Here is an 8,799-nt window from a genome sequence, read left to right as displayed (position 1 = left end):
GAATGTATGCGAACCGGGTAGAATGCATGATAGCCAATGATTTATGATTCGGTATAGTTTTTATAATGATCTGATTGCTGTTCTTGATGTTAATATGAACATGCTTGATTCTCATGATTTGAAGTTGTATGAAACTGTTAGAAATTCGGGTTTGATCTGATTTCCGAAACTGATTAGGTTGTTAGCTTGATTTACGGAACTAATTATGCTGGTAATTAAAGAAACTGTTACACAGCCTGGTTGCGACACATGGTTGCGAGTCGAGACCATAGTTGCGGGTCTAGTTGCGACTCGTAACCATCACACTAGCACACAATCAACACAAGCCGTAACCACGGTTGCGAGTCCCATTGCGACTCGTAACCAGACCATGATGAACCGAGATCACCATTGCGACTCGTAACCAGCTGTTGCGACTCGTAATCGCCGGTTGCGACTCGAGACGAGTTAATGCACGTACACTGTTTGGGCCTTCACTGTCACGGGCCCAATCAATTGGGCCCAACGATTGGATTTGTGGACTGTTTGCTATTGGACTAGTGTGCGTTTACTATTTGGGGTGAATGTTAATTGGGCCGGGTTATGTTGGGCCAAGATTAACACGCACAAGTGTGCTCTTGACTGCTAGTTGGACTACTTATCTGTTTGGGCCGATTACTTGGACTCGTTACATGATTTGAATTGCTGATACGTGTACATGTTTGCCATGAATATACGTGCTATATACGAACCTGACTTGTATAATAACCATGATAGGACGTGGTTGACCATTTACTAGCTTAACTGTACTTTTTGTGTGTCTGCCGAGCAAACCAAGGTGAGTTCACACAGCCAAGGCATGGGATTCCCGGGTTGGGAATTGGGTTGGATATGTTGACATTGAAGAAGTTACTCGTACTTACGCATTCTCTAGACTATAGACCATCGTCCTCAGGTTAGTCAGGACACGTTACGTAAAGCCTACGTAACCCAGTATGTTTGCCATTTGTCTCCCGGGTCGGGAGGACACGTTACGTAAAGCCTACGTAACCCAATACCATCCACTGGCTTCTAGGTCGGAAGGCCACGCTGCGTAAAGCCTACGTAGCCCCCACGCGTACCAATGTCCTCGGGGAAGGGCACGTCACGTAAAGCCTACGTGACCCTGTACGTTTTCCTGTTCTCAGTAAAGAAGAACACATGGTCGGAAGTTAGTCTAGTAAGTACCGTTAATGAGAAGCCCTCATTAGCCAGGATAAACATGGGAAGCCCCCACCAGTATTATGAACACAAGGTTTGGGAAGCCCCCACTTTTAGTACACACTAGTATGGGAAGCCCCCACTAGTTATACTTATGCACTATGTTATGAACTTACTTTCTGTGAACTCGCTCAACTAGTTTGTTGATTATTTGCTGCATGCCTTGCAGGACCTTAGGTACATTATGAAGCTTGCACAAGGAGGAGCAGGTCGTTGTGGGATACGGACCATGAACTTTATCTGAACTTACAACTATTTTGAGATTTCATACTATGCTTCCGCTATTTAAACGATGTTTGGTTTTGATACATCAATCATGTCAAGATGATTTACATTGATTACTTTTATTATTAAATGCTATGTTTGATATGATTGATGGCTTGATCCTGGTCAGTCACGCTCCCAAGCGGTGGTACTCCGCAGGTGGATTTTGGGGGTGTGACATGGTCAAGAAGGCTCAGGATAAACTCGAGAATGTGCTGTACGGCTATTTCTTGGGCAATAGGCTGCCGTTTCCGGTTGTGGAATATTATGCAAAGAATGTTTGGGTGAAGTTTGGGTTCACAAAAATCATGATGAATGCGGGTGGCTTTTTCTTTTTAAACTTCGACACCAAAGAAGGTATGTTAAGTGTGTTAGAAGGTGGACCTTGGCTTATAAGGAAAATTCCATTATTCTTGAATATTTGGACTCCCTCGGTAAGCTTGAAAAAGGATGGGATTAAAACGGTGCCTGTGTGGATTAAGTTACATAATGTTCCCCTTGCTGTTTATACCGATGAGGGTCTAAGTTTATTAGCGTCAAAGCTTGGGATTCCGAAAAGACTAGATGCCTACACGGCTGATATGTGTGCTGAAAACTGGGGCAGAACGAGCTTTGCTCGAGCAATGATTGAGATATCGGCAGATAATGAATTGAAAGAACACATTGTTCTTGCTATCCCTAAGTTGGATGAAGAAGGTTATCTGATGGAAAAAGTTGACGTTGAATATGAATGGAAACCTCATAGGTGTGCGGCTTGTTGTTTATTTGGCCATTCGGATGCTAAGTGTCCTAAATCTGCGACTATGAAGCCTAAACAAGTTACAACCGATGATGAGGGGTTCGTAACCGATACAAGGAAAGTTGCAAGGCATGGATTTCCTCAAAAGAAGCAAAAGCCTAAAGTTGTTTATAGACAAAAGAGCAGCCATGCGGGTTCTGGGCCATCTGGTACAAAGAGTGTTGAAGGGGAACGGCACATGGATAAGGCAAGTCAGGGAGATAACAATAGTAATCTGAATTTAAGGAACTCTTTTTTGGTTCTGGATAGAATGCCTGATGGGGATCCAAGTACGAGTAATAGTAAGGAGGATAGTTCATTAGTTGATGAATTTGTAAAGCAAAACACAACTGAGATTTCAGAATTTATGTGTGTTGGTACTAGTGACAAAAAATCTGAGGGGGTAAGCACTCCCGGTCAACCGGGTGTCCATGGGTAGCATAGGAGTCTGGAATATAAGGGGATTGAACCTTCCCCTGAAACAAAGAGAGGTTCGTCAACTTGTATCTGAAAATCGGCTCCAGGTGTGTGCTGTGTTGGAATCTCATGTTAATGTCAATAATCTTGATAGAATCTGTAAAGGGGTGTTTAGATTATGGGATTGGACCTCAAACGGTAGCTGCTGTTCTAGAGGTACTCGGATCATTGTTGGTTGGAATAAGGATTTGTTGGATCTTATGGTGATAGCCCAATCGGACCAGGTTTTAGATGTGCAAATTCGTATAAAATCGGATAATAAAGTCCTTTTCTGCTCGTTTGTTTATGCTGAAAATAAATACCATGATAGAAGGGCTCTTTGGGATGACCTATGCAAGCACAAGTGTTTCATTCAAGACAGACCATGGTGGTGCTAGGAGACTTTAATTCGGCTCTTTAAATGGATGATTACTTAGTTGGGCCATCCACTATTCCGGCAGGGATGAGGGAGTTTTATGATTGTGTGCAACATAATCAACTCTTGGATGTTAAAAGTCATGGGTTGCGGTACACGTGGAACCAAAAGCCGAAAAATGGTATAGGGGTGTTAAAGAAAATTGACAGAATTATGAGTAACACTCAGTTCCTTGATCTGTTTCCAGATGCGTATGCCCTTTTCCATCCCTATCGGGTCTCGGACCATTCGCCATGCATTCTTCATTTATCTCCGTTCAAGCATAACCTGTGACATCTGTGCTTGTGATATCATTTTACAAACTCTGAACAATACAATAATAATAAAACAGTGTGTTTTGATCCCAATATTTGTCATTTATGTTTGGTTTTGTGCCCATGTTGATTTTTGATCGATTTTGAACTCTATGTCGTTTTCTGGAAAGTTATACGTGAACTGATGCGTAAACGCAGTCAGTTTAACGCAACAAACACTCCAGAACATCATCATAAACTTAACATACCTTAAATAACCTTTACATAACTTAGAAATAAGTTTTATAGGCTTTGGTATGGCAAAAACAAGTTTATTCGCTCTCAGGGACTATTTGCGTCAACTTGCGAAAGTCTGCCGTTTCGTAAGGCAACGTACAGTCCGGAACTTGATCATAAGTTAAACATACCATAAATAACCTAAACATGGCTTAGAAATAAGCCTTGATAGGTTCGGTGTGCGAAAACATGCTATTATGGTCTTTCAGGGACTAAAAGTGTCAAAAACGGCGTAAGTTTGCATTTTCGCGCATATCTTACGTTCTGGACACATCTGGACATCCAAAATTTTTGTACACACTAAAATATTTTTATTTTAGTGATCGCCATGCAAAAATTCCATTCGTCGCTTAATTTGGTTCGTTTTCGCATCCGTTTGAGTTTCGTCATAAATAACCGAACAACGCGATCGTACGACTAAACGAACCGATATACGTGATGTTTTCGAGCATATTTCAGGTCCCCTATGCTTTAATTTCATTTTAGAGCCTTGAAATGAGGTTAACTGGGTTTAAACGCATCGAAAAAGGCTTTAAACACGTGCAGGGACCATTTCTGTCAATTTTGAAACTTTGCTGAACCTGATGCATGCTAGCGTAGCGCGAGCCCTCTTGCCTATGCTGTCGCGCTACGCGAGTGCCTCATCTGGGCAGAATGTGTGTTTTCAGCAACAGATTGTAATTTCAGGGGCCAAACTTGCAATTTCTTTGTGTGGTAACCAAGTTACCACCTCTCCAAGACTTTGTACCTGCTTACAACAAGTGTGTGGCCATGATTTGATCCTTGGAGGCCACACAAACACATGGAATGATCCTAGAGCTTCACAACAACTATAAATAGCCATCAAATTTCATTCATTCTTTGCTCATTCCTCTCATTTCTCCTCTCTAATCTGCTTTGGAGCTCTCTTCTAAGCTTATTGGGACTTTGTCTTCTTTGTTGAAAAGATAGCAAGGACCCTAAGTGAGCTTCTTTCATTCTTTAGTTGCTTTTTCTTTATGTAGTGCAGAAAGTCAAACAGTGTTTGACTTTCGGTTTTGACCATTAATTGGTCAAGTCAAAGTTCAATTGAACTTTGACACGTGATTGTAATCATGATAGTTATAATCCTTCGTGATTATAACCGCTGATTACCACGTTAGCTAGTTGTAGTGTCGAGTCAAAGTTTCGGTCAAAATGCGTTTTAGCACGCATTTTGCAACGGAACTACTTTAGAGTATCAAAACGCTTTGTTTTGATACCAAATCAGTAGGTTAGACATGTTTTGACATGTCTAACTCGACACTATTAGTTTGTGCTTGTTTAGGGTCGTAAGGTAAGCGGTCTAAACAACCGCTTATACTTTCGAACCCGACCCGTTTGGTCGATCTTTAGGATCCGACCAAGCTTAGTTAGTGATCATAGTTGCATAGGGAATAACCACTGAGGTTATACCTTATGATCACATAGGAATGGTTAGTCATATGCTAGTTAGCTTGTATGCCCATAGGAAATGACCAAAATGCCCTTTTGAAGCTAAAACCCGTAATTTGACTATGAGAAACATATTTTTGACATATAATCTGATTTAGTAACATGTTTAGGGATAATTGGGCATGTAAGACTTGGCATAGCACATAGTTAACCATCCGAACATAGTTTTACGCTAACGACGCCTTATAGTAGCTTATGTTACCATAATGTGTCGAAACGGGTCAAAAGCACTTAGGTAGGCCTTCCAATCAGAATGTTGGGACTATTAAATCATACCATATGAGTTCAATTACTCATTTGATTTGTAGAACCACATTCTATCCTATCTTCCGATTTAGGAGCCGATTATTAACATAGTTACCTATACTAGGTGCCGGTTGATTCCGTGACCCTTGGAGCTTAAATTGGTCTTATTCTCAAGACTAATTAGCAATCCCAAGTGAGTACATAGTTCCCCTCTTTTACCGTTTTCAAATATTTTGGGGTGATACACATGTACATACATGTTACTTTCGTGCATTTCATGCTTTTATAACATAAACATGCTAGTTTCACCTAGTACACTTATAGTACATGCTTTCAATTGCGTTTTGCTATGTATGTCAAGCATGCTAGCACATTGATTTGTTACACATTTGTTGCATATGTTTACTTAGCATATGGAACACATTGTTTTACATGACATTTCTGCTATGTATGTTTACTTAACATGCTAGCACATTGTTTTACATGAACATTTCTACTAGGCATGTTTACTTAGCATTCCTAGTACATGGTTTTCACATGCTACATTGGTTATGACATTTGGTATGTTAAATCGGGACAATAATACATTCATTAACATTAGCTACGCCGCTCGGTAGTATGTAATGGTACCATAGGAATTGACAACTCCCGTTTCCGACTTCCTAGGTCTGTTTGGAAGTTGGGAATGACAGAATCCGATATACATAACTTTAGATGAACCTTTAATTTGTTTAAAGGTTTGTCGCCACAGTCGCAAGGCTTGAATGTATGCGATTAACATTACTGCATAAATGTTTGTAATCATAAAGCATTGTTTTTCTGCAAAACATAACATTTGATTTAAACTTAGGTTTACTCAAAAACATTGTTTTGTACATTTTCTATGGGGTTGAGTAACTTCTAGTTATTCACCATACATAACACTTGTTTTCACATTTGACATCATTACATAGTTAAGTAGATGATTTCCTACTTGCTATGCATTTCATTGGTTATACATGATACATATTACACATGACATTATACATGGTTTATACATGAACATTTTAACATTGAACATTACCTTATGGTTGGTTATTGATAAGTGACTTATGTAACGGGGCTATGTGTTATATAATAAAAGCATGGTGGATACGCCGCTGGTACTTCCTATATATAAGTGCTTTTATCGTATTATACATCGCTGCGTTATCTAAATCACTTGGACAAGGCATAAAACATTTTTAAGGACATGGCATCGTTTTATACATTACACATTTTATACAAAACTCATTTAAAAATATGGTTATTTATTTAACCATGCATTATCATTTCATCATCACTTGAATTTCATTGATTTTTCACATGGTTTTTACAAAGGAAAACATTTTATAAGATTCATGACTACTTTTTGTTAAACATTTTTTTCAAACCATAAGTCATGAATCTGCATAAACAAAACCTATGTATCTCACAGGCATTTTTATGCTGACGTACCTATATTTTTACATGTGTTTCAGGTGCTAATGCATAAGGATGTTTGTGCTACACTTAGGCGGACTCGGGCCTTAGTGACTTAAAAGACAACTATTATGTAGTTTTAGTTTGAACTTAAAGACAATGTAAAACTTTAATCTTAATAATACATAACTTTATTTGCCATGGTTGTTGAAACAATAATTCTGTCGCATCACTCCCCGACGTTTCCGCCGCGGTTTGTTGTTTTACGCGGTCGGGGTGTGACAGAAGAGTTGGTATCAGAGCCATTGGTTATAGGGAATTAGGTTATTAGCAATGCTTTGACCTAGACTATAACTTTAGGACCCTAACACAAGTTTACTTGTGTTTAGATCTTAAAACAATACCCGTCACCTATCCTTAGGTGATTAACAAAAACCGAACATAATGGAAGGCATGAAGCCAAAATGAATCATCAATCTCCTAAACCTTCCAATTTTTCAAAAATCTCGTCAAAGTTTTGGGTCTAAATAATGTGAACACGTGCAAACTGGAAGAGTGAATGCCTGTACCCTGAGTTTTCTGTCTAAGGCTAGAGTGTTCGTACAAATCCGCAGTATCGGACCAGTCACTCTTACCTGGGAACTCTTGGGGTGAGTGTTCACTTATAGGCGAGCATGTCTTCAGTAATACATTATTATGACTCATTTACTTTGATTTGTCACTGTGTGTTGTTTGTTTGCTTTGTGGTAACAAACAAATGACCACATTCCTTGCTTTTTGTGGATTTTATTGTTATCTCATTTTCATCACATCATCTCACTCGTTTTCTCTCATGTTTCCTCTTTTAGAATGCCTCCTCGACGTAACGTTCAGCAACCTGATGCCGAACTGGCAGCTATTATAGCACAGCAGATGGCTGCTATGCTACCCGGTCTCATAACTCAAATAAACCAAGCCACCAATAACAATGTTAATGCACCTGCTCCGTGCAACTTTAAACAGTTTAACTCGGCTAAACCGCTCAAGTTTAGTGGTACTGAAGGAGCAACTGGGCTTCTCCAGTGGTTTGAGAGTCTTGAGAGCACGTTTCGCCATGTTCAGTGTCCGAACAATCGTAAAGTCGAGTTTGCCTCGAGTGTATTTCAAAAGAGGGCCCTTACCTGGTGGAATGGGGTAATGAGAGATAGAGGTGCTGATGTTGCTTTGGGTCAGACTTGGGAGGAACTCAGGACTCTCATGATGAGAGAATTTTGTCCTCGACATGAGCAGAGGGCACTCGAAGATGAGTTCAATGATCTGAAGCAAGTCAGTGGTGAACACCGGGCTTACACTGACAGATATGAGGAGTTAAGCTTGCTCTGTCCGACTATGGTCACGCCTTTGGATAAGGCTATTGAGAGGTACATAGACGGTTTGCCAGATCCTGTTCAGGATATTGTAACTGGCAGTCACCCTACTACCGTCCGACAGGCCATTGAGCTAGCTGCTACCCTTACTGAATCCCAAATCAAGAAGGGCAAACTCCACAGGAAAGGTGACAAGAAGCAGAAACAGTCTGATAGCGCCAAGGAGAGTAAGGGCAAGAAGGCTGCTGAGTCTTCAAAGAAATCTAGGAAGCGTAAGGCTTCCAAGAATTTCGCGGTTACTGCTCAGACTAACCAGGCTGCTACCAATCAGGCAGCACAGAATCAGACTGCACAACCTGCTGCCAAGAGGCAGTATGCGGGAAATGCACCTCTGTGCAACAGATGTAACAGCCACCACCAGCCACAGATGCAATGCCGTATCTGCACGAATTGTGGCAAGTCTGGTCATCTTGCAAACACCTGTCGCTTTGCTCCTAATCAGAATCAGGCAGCTCAAAATCCAGCAGTACAAAACCCAGCCCAGAATCCTGCACGACCTCACTTTCCGCCTGGTTCATGTTTCAACTGTGG

The sequence above is a fragment of the Helianthus annuus genome, chromosome 9 (assembly GCF_002127325.2).
Source record: "Helianthus annuus cultivar XRQ/B chromosome 9, HanXRQr2.0-SUNRISE, whole genome shotgun sequence".
NCBI lineage: Eukaryota > Viridiplantae > Streptophyta > Magnoliopsida > Asterales > Asteraceae > Helianthus > Helianthus annuus.
This window is presented reverse-complemented; position numbering follows the sequence as displayed.